This window comes from Bos mutus, chromosome 20, assembly GCF_027580195.1.
Source record: "Bos mutus isolate GX-2022 chromosome 20, NWIPB_WYAK_1.1, whole genome shotgun sequence".
Taxonomy (NCBI): Eukaryota; Metazoa; Chordata; class Mammalia; order Artiodactyla; family Bovidae; genus Bos; species Bos mutus.
Window position 1 is genome coordinate 2,089,233 of NC_091636.1, and position 21,202 is coordinate 2,110,434.

Consider the following 21,202-nt stretch of genomic DNA (forward strand, 5'->3'; position numbering starts at 1 on the left):
CCTTGCACATGTTCTAGAATATTCTCTCACTGTGCTTTCATACCCGTTGACTAGAAAATTCCTATCATTTCTCAGATTCCAATTCAGAAAACCTTCCCGACCCTCCGAGTCCAGGCAAAATTCAGAGCAGTAGCTCCATTTCTAACCATACATGTATTAGTGTGGTGGTTTGATCAACCTGTCTCTCCAGGTCACTGTAAAGCCCTTCAAGGTCAAAGCTACATATTCCTTGTTATTTCATTGTTCCCAGAACCTAGCACAGTGCTAGGTATACAGCAGGTGCTCAAAAAATAGCTATTGAATAGCAAATGCTATGGAAGCTAATGTTCTTCATGTCCCCAGCGTCCCTAGATGGAGAAATTTCTTTGACAAATAAAAGCTTGAAGAAGCCCTGCTACTTCCAAGGAACTAATATAGAGAAGGAAGCAACGGAAGGAGGAGGCAGAGAGGAAGAGAAACACGTCTGGGTTGGTTCATGGACTCAGACCAACGCATTGCTTTTCAGAGGTGTGCTGGGTTGGGTGTATAACATGAGTCAGCGTTATGCGTTCGCGCATCCCCTCCCTCTTGAGCCTCCCTCCCACCCCGCCCCCAGGGTCATCACAGAGCGCCACGCTGAGCTCCCTGCGCTTCCCCGCAGTTTCCCACCTGCTACTGTATATACTCATACCCCTCTTTTATAGTTGACGGAGGGAGGGAGAGAGGCTCAGAGAGGTAAGCTACCCCGTTAGCAGTGGCCCGGCTGGGCTCTGAAGTCTGTCTCCGCAGCACACCAGCCCGCCGCCCCGGGCCTGGCAGGAGTTCGGAGCAGGAAGGCGGGCGGCCTGGCCCTGCGCCGCCGGGTGGGGGCGCCCCGGCCTCCTCCGGCTCCTCCACCCGCGGCTTCTCTCTGCACCCCTGCTTCCCGTCCAGATGCCGCTTCCCCAGAACCCACTCGTTTATCACCTTTTGATGAGCTCCGCCAGGCAGGCCATGTCAGGAAATTTCTTGGTGTTCGCTTTAATAAAACTTAATTATTAAGACAGCCTCACAAGTCATAATACATTTAGTGGCTCATTTTTCACTCTGTGTTGGAGGCTTCCTGGCAGCCAGGTGGGAGGAGAGGAGGCTGTGGGGCGGGAAGTTTCAGCGCCTGTCCAGGCCCCCAGGGGAGCTGGGGTGTGGTGGGAATGGGTTCCTGACCCTTTGTCCACCCGCTCGGCTTTGACTCTTCACACCCGGGGCGGGGGTGAATGAGCAGCAAACGTGGGGTCAGGAAGACCTAGAGGGAAGCGCTGCCTCTGCTTCGGACTGCCAGGCAGATGTCCAGGAAGGCATTCAGTCCCTCTGGGCCTCAGCCTTCTCACTGCGAAATGGGAGTGGTTTCATCTCAAACCTGAGAGTCGCTGTGAGAGGGAGAGGCGAGCTCACAGAAGGGGAGGCCCCCAGCAGGCTGATGGGGACAGAACCCCAGTGGGGAAGCTGGCTATGGTGGCATCTGCCCCGCTGGCCTGTGAGTCAGCCCACTCGGGTAAGGAACGGGGTGGAATTGTAGTCACAGTGACATAGTCACAGTGACAACTGACATCTATTCAGTGCTTTGTACATTCCGAAGCCTTTATGGGTGCAAGTTCACTGAATTTTCACCACAGATGCTCCTAGTATAATAAAGCTGGTACTGCTATTATCCCCATTTTACAGATGAGAAAACAGGAATAAGGAAGCAAAAGCACCGAGTCCAAAGTTACTAAGTTAGTTAATGGTGGAGCCAGATTGAAATTCTGGCTGACTCTAGAGTTCAGCTTCCTATAGATAAGGTCAGTGTCCTGGGGAACAGGGAGAGACCAGGTACTTTGAATAATCAGAGTGACCTCACCCAGAAGCCAAGGGAAACACGGAGATCCAGCTGAGCACGGAGGTCCCTGGCGACACGGTGTGGCAGGTGGGGCACACCTGTGGCGCTTTCAAGTGAGGTGCATCGCGCTCCTGTCACTCATACACAAAGCCCACGGTGGCCACACGGTCCTGGCACCTTTGTTGATTATCTGTCTCCCGCCCCACAGCAGGGGGTAAGCAACAAGATACAGTCGTGCTGGTTTGGCTGACACAGGGCTTCTTGCTGTTGAGTCTCTCAGTCGTGTCCGACTCTTTGTGACCCCCAGGGGCTGCAACACGCCAGGCTTCCTGTTCTTCACTATTTCCTAGAGTTTACTCAAACTCATGTCCATTGAGTCAGTGATGATATCCAACCATCTTATCCTCTGTCATCCTCTTCTTCTCCTGCCTTCAGTCTTTCCCAGCATCAGGGTCTTTTCCAATGAGCTGGCTCTTTGCATCAGGTGGCCAAAGTATTGGAACTTCAGCTTCGGCATCAGTCCTTCCAATAAATATTTGGAGTTGATTTCCTTTAGGATTGACTGGTTTGATCTTGCAGTCCAAGGGACTCTCAAGACACAAGGCTAGGATAAAGCATATTAACTTTAAAAAATAATTATAGTGCATGGGACCAGAAGGAGGGAAGTCAGCTTCCATTCATGCAACACTTACTAAGTGCCCCATCCTGCTGCATGCTTTACGTACATCATTTCTGATTCTCACAAGACTCCTCTGGGCTCAGTGTTATCATTTCTATTTTGCTGATGAAGAGACTGGGGCTCAGAGAGCACAAGTGACCTGCCCAAAGCCACACAGCCAGTTAACGGCAGTACTGGGAGATGAACCAGCTCTGACCACCTCAAAGCCTTTTTCCTCCACTGCTCTGCTTCCCTCTGTATCAAATCCCTTTCCAGACACTCACCCCAGCCTCACACTGACACCTGCTGGGTGCCAGCCACCAGCCTGAGTGCTTTCTGTACACGCTGGTCTGCTTCCTTCTGTCTGGGAAGAGGAGAGTCTCTGCTGGGGTGATCTTCCCAGACTCCCATCTGAGACCTAGAGAGGCGGCCTCCCACACGCTGTCCCAGGAACAAGCTGGCAGCTTTTCTTAGGTCTTTCTAAGTTAAGAGTCCTCATGGCTGGTAAGACAAGGAAATAGGGGAGATAAAAATAACAAAACAAAAGGAGAAAGTTACAAAGTTCCAAGAAGTCTCAGAATATCTTTCTGTTCTGGATGCTTCTCACACAACTGGCGCAAGGGCCCCTTTGCAAAAGTTCTTATCCACAGAGTTTCAAGGGCCCTGAAAGAATGCCAGCGCGCACACTTGATAATTTACCCTACTTCCACTTCCTCCCTCCCTTTCCCCATGCTCCCTTGCTAAGGGATCCAGATTTGTTCAGGAATTCACCCCCTAGGAAAGCTGACCCTCCACTCAGCTCAGGATCAAAACCTGAAGGGTTCAATAGCCCTCAGCTTCAATGATAAGTTTAGGGGTTGCATGTGGCCCATGCTTTCTGGGGTCAAGGGGATGATTTCATGATTATCAGGCTGGTTTTGGTTTAAACTTGCTTTTAATTTGCAGTTCCAAGTTTTCAGATGATCATATTTCGGATTAATTACGCTAACAGATCACACTAGACCCACCCTCCAAGTCCCCGTGAGAATGAACAGATTCTGTTTCTCTAAGCTCTGATTTAGATGTCTTAGTGTAATCTTACAGGCAGACTGCTTTTTTGGTTTCAATCTGGGTTTTTAACTCCGGTTTCATGGCTAGTTAGTTAAAGGCATACTGTTGATAAACAATGAATAGAAAAGATTCTCGCTTAGCTTTAAAAAATAGACATGCTGTGATTTGACCTTTCATCCATGGCTTCTCAGTTATTCTTTTGGGATAGTGGTGTGACTCATTGAAATGGTTACCAGCCTGAAATTTTGCCTGTAGAGGAAATTTTGGTAAATAAAATAGCCTGTTTCTGCTGACTTCTGCCTTCAGAAATCTATTCTCAGGGAAAACCACTGTTATCCCACAAATTAACACATCCCTCCCTGCTATACAACAAAGAGTCTCAAGTTCCTCAGATTCAGGGAAAATGAAAATATTCTTATCACGTCCTAGCAGTAATGCTTGACATAAATTATGAAGCTCAGAGACAGTTTTGAATTGCAAAGTATTTTATCATAAATGGCATCCCCTTGGGTTCAGAAATGAAGGTATTTTCTGTATGTTACTAGGACCTGTAAATACACTCAGGGATTTCATGCCTACCGGAAAGCAAACATTTCTTTTCGTAGGTCTAAGGTATACCCACCTTTGAAAACTCTTTGTTTCATGGACTGGCTCTTAACTGTTTACCTAGTAGCCTGGTTTAGTACCGTTAGTGGCTACTGGTCTCTGTTCATTCATCCAACAGATGTGCTTTCAGCGCGGCCATGCGCAGCCCCTGCAGGCACTGGAGAGAGAGTGACGAATCCAACACAGGTTCCGCCCTCAGCGCTCACATCTTCAGAGAACTGTGAATTAATATTTGCAATAGAGTGTTGACCTAAAACAAACAGACTGTCAGATATTTCTCCAGCAAAGCTGGGTTTATTCAGGATCAGCAGAGAATTGTAATTTGGGGTCTGCAACCATGGTGAGCCAAGGGCAAGTTCCCACCTGTCAAGAGAAGGAGAGTACTTTTATAGAAGGGGGAAGGGAAGTTGGGAGGGTTATAAAAACCGAAAGTCTGTAGCTTTTCATTGGCTGAATCCCTGTCAAAAAAGAGGAGCCTTTCTTTCTCTCCTTGTAGTCAGCTATCACCACAGGGCATGAGAGCTTCCGGTATCTCAATTAATTAACTGAAATTTCTGTTTATTAATTTTTACAAGAGTTATCTCCGAAACTCCAATAGACGTGCATCCATGGAGGACAAGAAAATGTCAGCTTGTGGTGGGGAGGTGGCAGAGAGAGCTTCAGAAGAGAAGGGTCACTGAGGCGGATCTTGGATCTTCATGCCTCCAGGAAGCTTGGAGTAGCAGGTTGAATCCAAGATGCCCAACCAAGGTCTGATGGGCCAGGTTAGCTCGGGGTCTTATTCAAGCATACTTTATGGTAATCATATTTGTTTGATACTCTCTATACTTTTTTCTTAGTTTTTAGATAATTGTCATAAAGTTTGGCAGCATGATGGCCAGAAAGATATCACAGATATAGGCAGAGAATATGAGATCCTTTAATCTGATTCCTTCAATGGACAAGGAAATCAGCCCCAGTCACGGGGGGAGGAGAAATTTCCCTGGTCATCAAGTCCCATGAGAGTCCCTGCTGCTAATGACAGTCTCAATGACTGTGTGGGTCCCTCCAGCCTTTGGGATGCTCCCTTGTACATTCTCTTGAGAGTGTCTTACCTCCTGGGCACTCACAATGACTCCAGAAACTCCAATTCCAGCCCCTGTCTCAGGGTTTACTGCAAGATCTTGCAACTCCAAGTTCAATTTTCCATGTTCAGTTTCCCAGGGGAACCATCTCCCCATCAAGCCCAGTTTTCTGTCATCAGAACAATCACCTGCATGTCTAAGTTTCTATGTGAGAATTTTGGCATCTTGGGTTCCTTTTAAAAAGAATACACTGTGAGCTCTAAAGTGAAAAAGAAGAGGTTCTTGCAAGGTGTTCGCTTTCAAGATAACCATTCAGTGGGACTTTCAAGGTGAATAAAATGACATAACTGAACACTTTCTGCAAATGAAATGGTAATATGGATCTGAGTTCCATGCATGACTTTTGAGGCAATTAATGAAAAAGAAATGAAAACAAGGAGTAGGCAGATTTTTCAGGGCATTTGCCCTCAAATGTTTAATCCTCTTTTCTTTGGATTTTGAAATGGAGATTGCAAGTAACCTGTCAAGGAGGCATCAAATCAGAGGATTCCAAAAATGTGTGGTGTTGTCATACAGGAGGCAGGACTTCCGGGGGGACTTTTGGTTGCTAAGAGAACTGGGGGCTTGTTGACTGCAGGCATTTTGAAGAGGTTACTAGCTGGAGGCACTCAGAAAGAAATGGCCTATTGCTGCCTATAAGATAAAATACTGCTTCTTTGGGTTAAAATTAACAATAATAATAACAGCAGTTGTTGTTATTGTTCAGCTGCTAAATCATGTTGGACTCTTTACAACCCAATGGGCTATAGCCCGCCAGGATCCTCTGCCCATGGGATTTCCCAGGCAAAACTACTGGCATACTTGCCATTTTCTTCTCCAGAGGATCTTCCCAACCCAGGAATCGAACCCACATCTCCTGGATTTGCAGGCGGATTCTTTACCCCTTAGCCACCAGGGAAGCCAATAATAGCAGAGTGCTGGGAAAAAAAAGAAGTGAGTTTCAGGTTTTGAGAGTGGGGTACTGGCAGAGAGCACTGGAGGCAGCTGGGTGAGAGGTTAGCACCCTTGCCTCAAAGACCTCTTTCATCTTCCACATAAGACTTGAAAAAGCTCCATTTGATCAATTCTTGTCGGACTTGAAAATTTCTCCATTTCTAAAAATCCCCGTATGAAAACGCAAGCACAGTGCAGCATGTGCTGTGTTGTGGTTAGTCACTCAGTCGTACCCTACTCTTTGGGACCCCACGGACTGCAGCCCAGGCAAGAATACTGAAGTGGGTTGCCATGCCCTCCTCCAGGGGATTTTCCCAACCCAGGGATCAAACCCAGGTCTCAGCATTGCAGGTGGATTCTTTACCATCTGAGCCAGCAAGGAAGCCCAAGAATACTGGAGTGGGTAACCTGTCTCTTCTCCAGGGGATCTTCCCGGCCCAAGAATCAAACTGGGGTCTCCTGCATTGCAGGCAGATTCTTTACCAGCTGAGCTACCAGGGAAGCCCATAGTACAGCATACTCCAAAGCAAAAACAATTGTCAGTCTCTTCTGTTCCTGGTATGGTTACATAAGGGTAATGTCTTGTTTTTTGGCTCCTTTAATGCCTGTGGGACATTTGTTACCAGGAGGAACACACACACCTCCTTGTTCTTTGTTTAATATTTAACCCTATGAACCTACTAAATAATTTTTCTCTTGATGTTCAAACACTATTTACATAATTGGTAAATCAAAACTTATTAAAAATTAAACCAATTACAATTTCTCTTACTTATAAACATCAGTTACAAAATTATTTAACCACACTCTGCAAAACTTTTAATTAAAACTGTAAGCTTAATGTTCAGACTCTCCTAAAAGCTTCAAACACCTAAAAAGTCAGCTAAGATGCACAGAAAACATCAAAGTGACTGAAAAATACATGCTTACATTACCCTGAAACGAATTACAAAAGTAGACAGACCATATTTCGTATATATCATATTTTTCATTCGTTTTATACTTTCCAGAGTTACATTCTCAGAATTAATATGATAGATTCCTAGGACTCGGTTTTTAAAAAATCCAATTTCTTCTAGGATTACAGATTTCCTCCAGAACCTAAAGAAAAAGAGCATCATCTCAGGTCAGCAGTTTTGAGGTTACTGATTCTTATTTGGGACCTCAACAGAGTCTTCTAAGATTACTGTACTTAAGACTATAAAAGTCCATTTCTCATAGATCTTTTTCTGAACCCGGAGGGTTTTCCTAAAATGTTTCATTTCTTCGGAAGCCAGGGATAAATATGAGCAGTTCGGTTTCTGCATGAAGACATTCGCCCAGTTCAGCATCTCCTATACATTATTGGTTTCCCCTTTTTATTGAGCACGACTACTAATTTCTATTTTTTTTACTAAGACTATTAAATGTATTCAAGATCCACGCTTTCTTCCTTACAAGGAAAGAGAGAAGAGCCAGGATATGCTTAATAGAGGAACTAGCATCGTTCATATATAACACAAGGCAGCTATTAAAAATAATGTAAAATGAGACTCTATCATGCTTGCCCTTTCTGTGCAATTTAGATCAACTTTTCTCTTTGGAGCTTCATTAGGAACTTTTGGCCCTTCACAGATCCTGTTTCCATTTATGACAGCTGTCAGTCTCATCTCATATTCAAAGTGTCAGAGCTGGACAGCTGGAAGCCTCTCTCACCCAGTGTCTGGGTTCCTTCAGAACTGCCCTGTGATACTGGGGAGAGTACCCTTGCTGTCTCCTCCCTGCCTGAGGCCACTCTCCAAAGAGCCATTGTTTCCTTCCGTGGAGAAGAGTATGAAGACCACAGCTGGGCATTAGGGGGCACGCGAGAGTTGGTGCTGCTTCTCTGGCCACTTTTAGTGACAGAGGTAGGAAAATATTTAAAGTCAAGTTCACAGTAGGGCTTCCAATTTAACTTCTTCTTTCCTTTCTTTTTCTCTTTGGCGTGGACCATTTTAAAAGTTTTTACGTAATTTGTTACATTTCTACTATTTTCTGTTTTAGCTTTTTGGCCACGAGGCCTATGGGATCTCAGCTCTCCAGCTGGGGGCCAAACCTGCACATCCCTCATGGAAAGAAAGTTTTAAGCGCTGGACTTTCAGGAAAGTTTCCAATTTAATTTTATCTTTGCTTAATTGTGTTTTCCTGATATAAAATTTCAAACATATTTTCTCAGTGACAAACTTATATAACAGCTTAACGTCTCATCCAAGCTGGAAACTTCACTTCACTTTTGTTTTATGTTTATAAAGTAAATATATAAAAAACACTTTGTATTTCTCATTCGTCTGTAGTCAGTTCATTGAAGAATGTAGAAGTCAGATCAAATGTACCTTAGTGAAAAATCTATATCTAATCACTTTTAAAGAAGCTTATTCATTTAAGATTTATTACCACAACACAGAGAGAGGTGAGAATAACCCCACCCACCTTCTACAATGATAGCAATTTGTAGTTTATTTTCTAGTGGAAAGAAAGGCCTCATGTGTGATGGGTTGTTTTCTGAGTGGTCCACATGATCATATCTGAACTGCAACTGACATTTCTTGCTTCTGAGCCTGTATTTCTAAATCTTATTCTCTGTTCCTGTGTATAGTAAAGTGACTTTTGGAATCCTGATCCTTTATCATCTGCTAAAGCATTTTGCTCCCCTCCAACTTGGTTAGCAGAATGTTGGTTGTGGTTATGGGATGTTCTGCAATCCACATCTTCCACCAAGTGTGAGGTACTGGCATTCCCTCTGATGGCAGGGTAGTAGGCCAGTTGAGAATACAGGAGGTATTAATACCTTTAAAGGAGTTGTTAGCAGGAAACACTGTTTGGAGCCCACTCTGAGAAGGATCTGCCACTTAGACAGCACGAGACACTTCATGTGACACCACCCATTCTCCTATGGTGGTGGCCCACCCACTGTAAACCCAGATATTTCAGGTCGAGTTCACTTTTTTCCCAGGAGGTTTAAGGAAGGGTAGACATTTTGCCAGGGATTATTCAATACTTACTAGTAGCAATAGCAACAATATAGAAATGGCCAATTACTTAAAAGTCTTTTAAAAAATTAATTTATTTATTTATCTGGCTGTGCCAGGTCTTAGTTGCAGCCTGGGGAATCTTAGATCTTCATTGCAACATGTGGGATTTTTAGCTGCCACATGTAAACTCTTAGTTGCCACATGTGGGACCTAGTTCCCTGATCAGGGATTGAACCTGGGCCCCCTGCTTTGGGAACTCAGAGTGTCAGCCCCTGGACCACAAGGGAGGTCCCAACAATGGCTGACTTTTAAATTCCTATTGCATGTCAGGCACTATGTAAGGTTCTTTCCAGCTATTATATCAAGCACGCATGTGGGCTCAGTTCCTTAGTCGTGTCTGACCTTTTGTGTGACCCGTTGGACTGTAGCCCCCTAGACTCCTCTGTCCATAGAACTGTCCAGGAAAGAATATGGGAGTGGGTTGTCATTTCCTTCTCCAGGGGATCTTCCCATCCCAGGGATTGAACCTGTGTCTCCAGCCAGTCTATCCTCATAAGTGTCACAGGAAATCTATACAATTATTTGTTTTACTTTACCTTTGAAGAAACCAAGCATCAGGTAACTGAAGTAATTTCTCTAGGACTCATGGTTGATGGATGGCAGGACCCAGAAGCAGGTATATGGGAGGCTGGTATTTTGAGGCATCACACCCCTGTCAAAAGCCATAGCCCCCAGAGATTCTGATGGAATTTGTTTTTGCTGGTGCTTCAGCATTGATGGCTTAAAAGCCCAAAGAATTCTGGCAGAATTATGAAAGATTTGATCTAGTATGCTATGAGAGTGAAGAATGTACAAGGCCAAGTCTGTCAGAGAGAGGGAGAGATTTAATTCTAACATTATTCCTTCCAAAGCTCTTTTCCACCAACTCCTTTCTCCACCAGTACAGCCTTGGTGACATTCACAGCCATACAAGCGGAGTACTTGTCAGGAGAAGCATTTTGCTACTGCTGTCCCCAGATCCTTTGTCCTAAGAGATTTTATCTGTAGTCTAATGGTATTTCAAATAGTTCATAACTAGATTCCTTGTGTCTCCTAGCAGTCCTAAGCCTAAATTCTAAATTTAAACTATCATATGGGAGAAATAGCATTTCTTCACTTTTATCTACTCTAGTCTTCTTTCCAAGCATGAATGGGGTCAAAAGTGGGCCTTCTGCCTGAATATCTGGACAGTTTGAGCCAGAGAGATCTTATTTCTAGGCTCTTGAGATGGGTGTTTATCGGGTACACCTATCCAGGCCCTGAAATTAAGGTGAGAGTGGTGTTGGAGCTACCTGGGTTGTGATGGGAATAATCTAGGGTGACCCATGTCAGGGGACCTTCAGACTAAAAGGATGAAAGCCAAAATCCCCACTCAGCAGGAAATGCAACCATTGGGCTCTCTTGTGACCGTCACTGGAATATGGCTCAGATCTGCCTAAGGTCAGCTTCTGAGCCCCTTCAAAACCGGCTGAACCTACCTCCTCATTTTAAGATTGTGTCTTTTATCTGCCACAGTCCCTTTTACGTCTTTTATCTGCCACAGTCCCTCCTGCTTCTCTCTATTTAGAAACATCAAGCTTGTTTTATGGAGTTAGCGTGCAAGGGGAGAGTGCAAATCACCGTATAACTCGGGCAAGTGTCTGTCAACGATGATTTGTGTGGGGCTGCAAGTTTCCAGGGTGATGGTTAGAATGACTCTGGAATCAGACAGACTTGAGTTAAAGCACCAACCTTCTCTTTCTAGTTTGGTCCCTCAGATCAGTTCCTAAATGTCTCTGAGCTTCACTTTCCTCATTTGCAAAATGACTGTGAAAATAACAGCTTCAGCATCACTAGACACCAAAACGTCACATTTTTGTTCACAGAGTGTTAGTTAGCTTCCCTGGTAGTCCAGTTAGTAAAGAATCTGCCTGCAATGCAGGAGACCTGGGTTCAATTCCTGGGTTGGGAAGATCTCCTGGGGTAAGGAAACGGCAACCCACTCCAGTATTCTTGCCTGGAGAACCCCATGGACGGAGGAGCCTGGCAGGCTACAGTCCACAGGGTCGCAAGTGTCAGACACGACTTAGTGACTAAACCACCACCACCATTCTGTAAATGCTTGTTAAGAAGATACCGTGATGGTAAAAATACAACTGAGCCAAGCCCATCACTATCCCTTAGTCTATTGGACGTGAGAGATGTTACCGATCATGAGAACACCTCACTAATAAATGAAATATTCTGACTCTGGGAATGCAGTGAAGTAGAGGCTGGTAGTACTAAGACAGCTTGCAATGTGGGTTGAGTTGCGACCGGAAGGAAGGGCAACCATTTTCCACCTCATCACTTTGCTTCCAAGAGAAACAAAAGCTCTTAGACAAGTCTCTGGGCGTCGGGGAAAAGGATCCTGGAAGAGGCAACAGGAAAGCACTGACTCCAAGCCGTCCACGGACGCGTCGGCGCTACGCTGCCGTCACCCCACTGCCCTGCGGCCACTGGGAGGGGCACCCACAACGCGCCTGACAAACTCACTCACCCGAATGTCTCCTTCCACGAACACCTCCATAGGCCTGTGCCCACGGTCCCCGTGGTGTTTTGAAGGTGAAGTCATGACGAGCGTTCAGCCTTGGATCCCCAGGGGGTGTGGCAGCCACATGAGTCACCTTATAAATATAGTGCGTTTCCCCAGCGGGTGGTGGTGGGCGGAGGCACTTGTAGAACTCACTCTGCTCTAATAGACCATTTAGAGCTTGTCATTTATCAGAGAGCGAAAACAAGCGAGGCAGGCACGTGGCCCCTCCCCGAGCCTTGGCGGGCCGCCTCCACCGTGAGTGTTTGCAGGAGGCTGGAGGTTACGGAGGCAGGGTCCCCCCTCGCCCTGGCCCCCTCCCTCTGGCTCACTCGCTCTCTTCCCTGCTCCCCTGCTTCTCTCCTTTCTTCATCCGGTCTCCCAGCTCTGTCTGTCTGCCCGTTGCTCTCCCTCCCCCTTCTCCCTCTCTGCCCTCCTCCCCTCCTCTCTTCTCCCTCTCTCACATCATTCAGCTGGGCTCCTTGCTCTGTCTGGCTCCTTGATCTCTTCACCTTCTGATCCCCTCTCTTTCTCTCAGTCCCATTTTCTGCCCAGCTTTCTGGCTCTCTCCCTCTTTCCTGCTTCTTTCCCATTTACCCTTCCTCTCCAGCCATAGCCAGTGGGAGTTAGAGTTGATTCTTCACGCCTTCACCAAATCCTGGCCTGGGTGGGGCCTGTGTCTTGGGCCTAGTAAAGGAACCCATCTTCCTTCCAGCGGTGGTATTGTCCCTCCTTGACCACACCTCTTCCTCCATATTCCAAACTCAAGCACACAGAGCCCAGCCCTGGACAAAGAGGGTGTCTGATGGCCCAGAGTTGAGCCCGAGGGGGCAACAGCAGCCCCCACAGACACCCCACCTTCAGAGTCATATGAATTTGGAGGGACTGTTTTGGAAGCCACCTCCTGGAATCTGCAAAGGAGCTGGGCAGGTCTGAGTCCCCATGGGCCCCATCCTCCACCTCTCAGAGGCAAGGGAGAGGGGGCTGCTGAACACACAGACTCAGATGGAGGCAGGCAGTCTTCAGGCAGGGTAGGGCGCATGACAAGAGAAATCAGGGAGCCCAAAGATAAAAGGCCTGATTCCTGTACCGACCCACATCCTTGGCCCCAGGCCCAGCCTAGATCATGGCTAGTCTCCGTTTAATTGAAAATTGACTTGACAAGGCCCCTATGTCATTCTGCTTGACTCAGCATCATTGTCAAGACTAGAGACGGTCCCCGAAGAAGAACAGAGCCCTTGGAACTTGTCAGACCCTGAACCAGGTTTTGTCGCATGTGTCTCCACATTTAATCCTCCTAGGAAGCCTAGGAGATGCACACAATGGCTTGCCCTAGACAGATGAGGATGCTGAGTTTCAGAGAGGCTGTGACTTGATCAAATGCCACACAGCTAGAAGCCTGAAGCGGCTCCAGTCCTCCCGCTAAATAGTCTGTTCTCTGACAACAGGGCGTCTGTGGTCCTGACACAGCCCAGGATATAGGGACACTGTCATGGTTGGAATGAAGACTCCACAATACAGTTCAGTGAACACCAAGCCCCTGCTCGTGTCCATTGGCTGTGCCAGGATCCCAGTGTTGTCTGCACCGTGCATTCCTGCGGATCTATCTGCCAGCCCCTTGTCCTGGTTTCCCCAGCAGTAGCACACTGACTACTTCCCAGATACCACCCAACTGGCAGGAAAGTTGTACATGGGCTCCTGCCTTGCCCTCGCCATTTAAGAGTTGGGCCAATCAGATTCTAAAATGTGGCCAGTCAGATTCTCTTTTCTAAGCCTGACCACAGTATCCTAGAACCAAAAGTAGGGGTAATTGGTTTATCCTTAAGAAACCCTATCCATGAATTCCTGGTGCCTTTCTCCTGGAACAGCCCTGGTTCCTGGTAGGTTCTGGATTTGATTGTTAAGTGTTTTCTGGATGTGAGTATCTCCATAGTCTACTCATAGTTCCTTTCTTCTGTTGAAGTTAATCAGCATCAGTTTCTGTTGCTTGCAACCAAAAATAGCCCTAAGTAATAGCTCACTGTCCTGCACACAGTAGAAGCCTGGCATGATAATCAAGGCTTTGCATGGCTGTGCCTGCTCCTGCCTGCCCGACCAGCTCCCTCCTGTCTCTGCCTGTCATGCTGAGCCATCTTATTACACACACCCTGAAGGTTCCATCCTGGTTCATGCTTGTGTACTTGTGTTTTATGGTTTTACCATTATTTATTTAATCAGTCCTCTACTAATAAAATTTTAGACTTGAGATATAATTAAGGTATTAGTCAGAGGTCTCCAGAGAAATGGAGCCAATAGGCTGTGTTTATACCGAGAGAGAGATTGGCATGTCTGTGGAAGCTGGTAAGTCTGAAATCTATCTGCAGGGTAAGTTGACAGGTTGGAGACCTGAGGAAGCATGGATGTTGCAGCTTGACAGTCTGGAGGCATAAACCCTTTTCCCCAAGGGACTTCAGCCTTTTTCTCTTAGGATGTTCAACTGATTGGATGAGGCCCACCCACACTACAGGAGGTAATCTGCTTTACTCATAGTTTACTAATTTAAATGTTAATCTTATCTAAAAAATGCCTTCACAGCAACACCTAGACTGGTGTCTGACCAAACAACTGGGCACCATGACTTTGCCAGATTGGCACATAGAATTAAGAATCACAATTCACATGCCATAAAATTAACCCCTTAAGGTATATGATTCAGCGTTTTGGCATATTCACGAAACTACACAGCCATCAGCACTATCTAATCACAGAGCATTTTCGTCACCCGGGAAAGCAAGCCCAGTGCTTTAGCAGTCACTCCCAAGTCTTCTCTCCCCGCCCCTAGCAGTCACTCTTTTGCATGTGCTCGTTCACGTTCATCTTCCTTCTCCTCTCCCTTTGCCTGTCTGGTAAATTTCTTCCCATTGCTCAAGAACCAGCCCTTCTGAAATCTCTTCCTTGATTCCAACCTCCCTGAGACACATCATCCCACTCAAAGTGAGCTAATCACTTCATCTTTTCTGACCCTCAATTATGAGCTGGCCATGCCTCCTGGCACAGCCCTTAGAAAAAGACATTAAAATCATCTATTAATGTGTTTCTCTTTCCCACCAGGCCAGGGGCTTTTAAACTGTGGCCAGGGATTTCAGGAGCTCTTGAAATTGACTCATATTTCATGTGTGTGTATGTGTGTGTGTATGTTTCTCAAGAGAGGGTCCACAGATTCCATCCTATTTTCAAGAGGGTCCCTACAAGACAGGGGCCATGACATTAGATAGAGCTTCTCAAGGGCGGAGACATACTTTATTAGTTCTTCTATAGTCTCATGTCTCATGCTTGGTGCAGACTACAAGGCTTTACTGAAAGTACCTGGGTAATGAATAAATAACATTTAGGTCCCTTCCTTTCAGGGTCATCCCGTGAAGCAGTTAAAAAACAAAACCAAATAACAGGCGGTTAAGAGTCAGAGGGAGAAGTTAGATATATGAGGGTACACTCATTCACTCATTCATCCATCCACCCATGTGCTCATTCACCCACTCATCGATTCATCTAGTCACAATGCATTTTATAGACCTATAAAAAAACCGTTAGGGGCTTCTCAGGTGGTTCAGTGGTAAAGAATCCACCTGGTCATGCAGGAGATGTGAGTTTAATCCCTGGGTCAGGAGGATCCCCTGGAACAGGAAATAGCAACTCACTCCATTGTTCTTGCCTGGGAAATCCCATGGACAGAGGAGCCTGGTGGGCTACAGTCCATGATGTCGCAAAAGAATCAGACATGACTGAGTAACTAAACAACAAGCTAGCACGCCCAGTGCTAGCTGTTCAGGTTCAGAGAAGCAAGCAGTCACTACAAGCACCTGAACAGAGAGGGAGGTGGTGTGGTAAAACCCAGGAGGGCTTCCGGGGGGAGATGTGACATGACGGAAGCCAGGACTGAGGGATAGGATTCAGCCAGGTGGAGCAGAGGGAGGCCTGGGCAGGTTGTTCTGAGTATGTGTGTTGGGGGAGGGGCAACAATGTGAGCGGATGTAATTTCTGTTAGGACCCAGAAAAGGGAGCGAAGTCAGACACCAACAGTCCCTGCGGACCAGAGAAGCCTGTTTAAGTTTCCAGGAGGTGATGGCTCAGGGAAGCCAGCCCTGTGGGCTGAGTCAGGCCTGTCTGCGATGAGGTGTTGGGTGTAATTACTGAGCTGGAGCACAGGGCTGAGCTGAGTGAGTAAAAATGCTGACCCCAGACCCGGCAGGGCACCTAGCAAAGGGGAGATTTCATTACTATTGGAGAGGAAGGATGTGCCCGCTGCCCTGGAGGCTGGAGGGCAGGCGGCGATCCAGGTGGGAAGGCTGACCCCGTGGCCTCTTGGTGCTGACTGAGCAGCCAGGGAAGCTCCTGGCCCTAAAGAGAGGGGGAGGGAGAGCAAGACCCCATAGGTTACCTCGGCGTTTACCCCAAAAGATGGAAGGTGGCCGCTAGATGCAGGCAGGAATTCCCCTTGAGAAAGGAGAAGCCACGCTGCCGGAAACCAAGAGTTCACTCCTGCGGGCAGAAAGGGAATGAGACTGCCTGCTGGCTGCCAGATGTGGGGCCAGGGCAGACTCAGTGGGGTGATGGCCTGAGCTGATGGCCTCAGGCAGGGGGACCCGAGGGCAGCAGCTGGCCCATCCAACCCCCTTGGTGGCCTTTGAAGACCCCAGAGCTGTCTGACCCCTAGCTTCTCTCTTTTTCTCTCCATCTTCCTTGACCCTCCCTTCATCCCCTGCCATTCCCACTCCCAAACAGCTCCCCCGCACACACACGTCTCTCAGTAATTCTGAGCAAATCACTCTAAACAAAAGTGTGGCATTATTTAGGGCAGAGATTCTGTGCCCAGAACCGTGCTTGGCTTTGGAGTTTAAAGGTCACCATCAATCCCATTCGTTTCTTGGGGACCACATGAGAAATAGAGATGTTCAATGTGGATGAAGGTGCGGGCTTTATTACTGCCGAAAGCCGCACTGGAGGAGGAAGCCTGAAGCCAGAGCTTCTAGTCTCAGGAAAAGAACTTAGCCATAGGGTCCCAAGAGCAACTGAAAGCTGGGGGTCCCCTGCCTGTTCCCTGCACCCCAGAGCCACGCGGACAGGCCCTGGAGTGTGTGCCGTGTGTGGGGCCGTGAGCGGAGGCAGCTGTGAGGAGGGGCTGAGCTACAGATTGGAGGGCCATTCACCCTCTGAGATCACCCCCACCTTCCCCATGGAGACGGGAGTTGGAGGGAGAAGAGGAGCAGCAATCTCTCTTCAGTATTTTTGGGTCATTGCTGGCATTTGGGGAACAAAGATGTTTTTTCCCTTATGCTGGGCACTGTGCGAGTATTTTGTAATCAATTCCTCACCGTGACTATTTGAAGTTGTTGATAGACCGTTTCACCCCTGGGGACAGGGAAGTACAGAGAGATTAAGGGCTGAGACCTTGAAGTGAGAGAGTGGGTTCTGCATAGCTCCCTGACCTCTGCTCCGGGACAGACGGTCAACACACCACACTCTGCACAAAGCTGTTGGGATCATCTAAATAGAGACAGCCAGCTAGTGCATCATGAGAAGGCAGTGGGACCTTAAATTGCTTAACCTGTCTGTTCTTGCTCCTCAGCTGCAAAGTGGGGACATTCAAAGCAATCTGTATTCATGGTGAACTTGCTTTGCTGAGAGGCTTCTAGGGGATCAAAGGGGATGGGTCATGCCCTTGGCCCAGCAGACAGCACTCAGATCCTCCCTCTCTTGCTCTTCTTTCCTGGTGACAGGATGCAGGCGGGTGGGGCAGTCGCAAAGGGGGAGCGCGGAGAGTTAGTTCCTTTGTAGTGTGGAACAGTTGGGCATCTTGACTTTGCTGGTAGTTACATCAATACACACATGTGGTAGAATAGCCCAGAACTCGGCGTGCACGTGCGCACATATACGCACACATACAAATGAGCACGTAAGCCTGGTGCTGTCTGAACGAGGCCTGTGGGTTTTCCGAGCGTCAGTCCATGGTGACAACTGTACTTGTCATCTGTATAGCTACCGACTTCGCCTCTGGGGGACTCTGGATAAAGGGTACACAGGACTTTTCTGTACTAGTTTTGCAACTTCTTGTGAGTCTGTCATCTTTTCAAAACAAAAAGTGAAAAAAAAAAGTCACCCATGGCCCTCCACTGCTCTCAGCATAAAACACAAATCCTGCACCAAGGGCACAGGCCTTGCACAGCCTGGCCCCCTGGCCTCCTCTGGCCCCTGGCCCCCACTCCTCTCTGTGTCTGGAGCCCCCAGTGCACTCCTTCTGTGGGGCCTGGCCCTTGCTGTTTCCTTCATCTCAGCTTCTTTCGCCCCAATTCTCTGCTTCCAGGAGCATTGTGAGTAAAAGTTCTTCAGCTTAGCAGACGTTGGTGAGACGGGGTGAGTCTGGTTCTGGGTAAATGGTAAAATACTAGATTGGGTTACATTCCGAAACCACAAAGTTCCCAACCCTGGAGATATTTACCAGTGTCAACCCTCTGCATCTGACTGTTTGGGGATGATTCCATCGTTCACTTCAATCACCTCTCATGGGTTTTATCACGTCGTCACCCATGGTGGATGGACCAGCTTTCCCCAAAGTCCATCCATCTGTAGGTTCGGGAAATCCATAGATGGAGTTGGTGATGCTCTGCCCATGGGGGCACTACTGCGGGAGTGAGCTGGAATGTGGCTCTTGTGGGTCCAGTTACAAAGCTCAGCCATGTGTTCACAGTGGGGTTTGGCTGGCAAGTTCCGACTCGTTTTTGAAGACCCAGCATCTCTGCTTTTGAGAAGCTATGCCTGACTGCCCTCCCTTACCCCACTCTTCTTCTTTGGGTTGAATTAGATGTCCCTTTTCTGAGCCACTATAGAGCTCTGAGCTGATTACCTGGGGCTCATGCCCACCTTCAAATGGCTAATATGCCACTGTTCTCACAGGACTGTGAGCTTTCTTAGGGCCAGGAGCAAGACACTTCACCTCTCTCTGCATCTTTGGCACCAAGATGGGCCAGGTGGAGCAGAGCAGGGGCTGAGCGGATGCCGGTCAGACCGCTGGAGGGGTTGGCCGGGATCTCATACATACGTGGCAGAAACGGCAGACTCCAGGTGTGACAGCATGGGAAGCGGAAAGCAGGTGAGGAGCCCGGTGTTGTCTGCAGCCTTCCTCCATGTCCTCTTATTCAGTGGCCTGGATTCCAGCAAACCGCTTCAAGTCTTTATGGCACGCCACTCATCCGCACAGCATCTGCCATCCAGAACAGCCCTGAGCTGCGGGCACGGATACTAATGCACCACGCAAATGGCAGTCCAGAGAAAGAGAGCCCTGGACTGTCAATTAGCACCAGCTAGAGAGACCAGCCCTCTCAGTCACTAGGGGCCAGCCCAGTGCAGGAAAAGACAACAGAAAGAGAAATCATCTGGAAATGCTGCTGCTGTCAAGCCAGTGTCTTGTGGCAGCCTGGGAAGGGGGCCTCAGCCCAGGGGGAGGGGTGGGGAGAGGGCCAGCCTGACTTCTCAGAAAGGGGTTACCGGGGGTGCCTGGGGAGCACGGGGGATGTCCCTGCTCCTGGAGGTGCTGCGTCTGCCTTCCCCACCACCCGCCACCCACAGGCCAGGTGACCAGGGGCCAGCTGCAGTGCCCATGTCTGCGGTGGCCTCTGAGCCAACACAGAGACTCTTCGCGGCCATCCTCCTGTGACCCAGGACAGCCATCGCAGGAGGGAGAGTGAGTGGAGAGCCCCACTGCCCCTCCGGCTCTTCTGCTGCTTCTCTGTGTCCTCTGACTTCCTTCTCGTCCCTTCCCCCATCCACTGTGGTTTTCCCTTGCTGGGTTAACGGCATGAGCTTTGAGAACAGATAGAACTGGGTTCACACCCTGACGCTACAGCCCAGTCCAGCTTTGTGGCCCCGGGCAAATCACATCCCTCTCTGCCCCTCAGTTTGCTAATCTGTAAAATGGACACAAGAGCAGAGCCATTGTGGTATGGTGAGAATCGCTTTTTGAGTAGATAAGAATTTCAGCCAACCTCTTCAGTTATGCCAGAAGTGTTTGATGTTGTGTTTCAGTTACTCAGTCATGTCCGACTCTTTGTGATCCCATGGACTGCAGCACCCCAGGCTTCCCTGTCCTTCAACATCCCAGAGCTTGTTCAAACTCATGTCCATCGAGTTGATGATGCTATCCAACCATCTCATCCTCTGTCATACCCTTCTCCTCCTGCCCTCAATTTTTTCCCAGCATCAGGGTCTTTTCCAATGAGTCGGCTCTTCACATCAGGTGGCCAAAATATTGGAGTTTCAGCTTCAGCATCAGTCCTTCCAAAGAATATTCAGGGTTGATTTCCTTTAGGGTGGACTGGTTTGATCTCCTTGAAGTCCTAGGGACTCTCAAGAGTCTTCTCCAACACCAGAGTTTGAAAGCATCAATTTTACAGCACTCTGCCTTCTTTATGGTCCAACTTTCACATCTATACATGACTACTACTTTGCTTATTTCTTAAATTGCTGAACTTAATTTCTATTCCAAGTTTGCATTTTAGGGGATGGGGGCAGAAATGAAATCTCAATAAACTTAGGATGCTGCAGCCCCTCAGATTTGCCTGAACATTCTTCTGGGGGCTTACTATGAAGAACCGAGTTGTGGGGTGGACTTTATCATCAATGTGCAGCCTGGCACCTCTGCAGGCAGTCTCTGGGAATCCTGGCCCCTGTACATTCTGTGGTCACAGTGCCACCCAGGTCACAGCTGGGCCCCCCATCCTGGAACCAAGGTTTGCTGGTTCTCTGGGGTTTTCTGGGCCATGCCCTTCCTGGGGCAGGGGAAAGAGTCTTCTTCTTGCCAGACTCAGCAGAAAAGATGCACAGGCCAGTAAAAAAGACACACTGCCCATATAGAGGGCTGGTGGGACTGGAAGAGGGACTCAGGGCTGTGTCCACTGACCCGGTTCTACTTAGGAAGTGGGTGAGGCATCCCCAGTTCCCTGACTTCTCCACAGTCTGGGGTTTCAGGGCTGAATGCTGTGCCCGTTGTGGGCCAAGAACACATGTCTTGGCCCTGCTCTCCAACTGGCCTTTCATCTTAAACCAGAGTCTTTGTAAGTCAAAATCCCAGAAGGTGACTGCATTGATTCTATGTCATCTCTACCCAGGCAGTAAATGGCACAAGTCTCGACTGTGGAGCAGGGTGTGTGGTCAAAGGACGAAGCACAGGAAACATCGGCTGAGAGCTGGTAGTTTTAAGTGGCCTCTGTTCTGCAGCCCTGTCCCAGAGGCAGCCCCCAGGACGACAGCAGCCACGAGTCTGCTCCACGTTCCTTCCTCCCTCTTCAGGCTCCAGCTGCTGCAGCGGTGCTGGTGAGCTGGGAGCCCGCGCTGACGGGATCAGCCGGCCGTGCAGGGCCAGGGGCGCTCATCGCTGGCATCACT

The 21,202-nt window shown here is 48.2% G+C and overlaps 1 protein-coding gene and 1 long non-coding RNA gene across 2 annotated transcripts in view; one reads left to right on the top strand and one right to left on the bottom strand.

Annotated features, from left to right (window-relative positions):
• Positions 1–21,202, top strand: part of KCNIP1 (potassium voltage-gated channel interacting protein 1) — a 408,630-nt gene that overhangs the window by 117,279 nt on the left and 270,149 nt on the right. The gene's annotated exons all lie outside the window — the stretch shown is intronic.
• LOC138984223 (uncharacterized) lies at positions 967–12,061 on the bottom strand. The gene is made up of 4 exons (XR_011461490.1): positions 11,753–12,061; positions 4,165–4,398; positions 2,777–2,993; positions 967–2,438 (listed from the first exon to the last, which is right to left on the bottom strand). It is a non-coding gene; the product is annotated as an uncharacterized lncRNA (long non-coding RNA).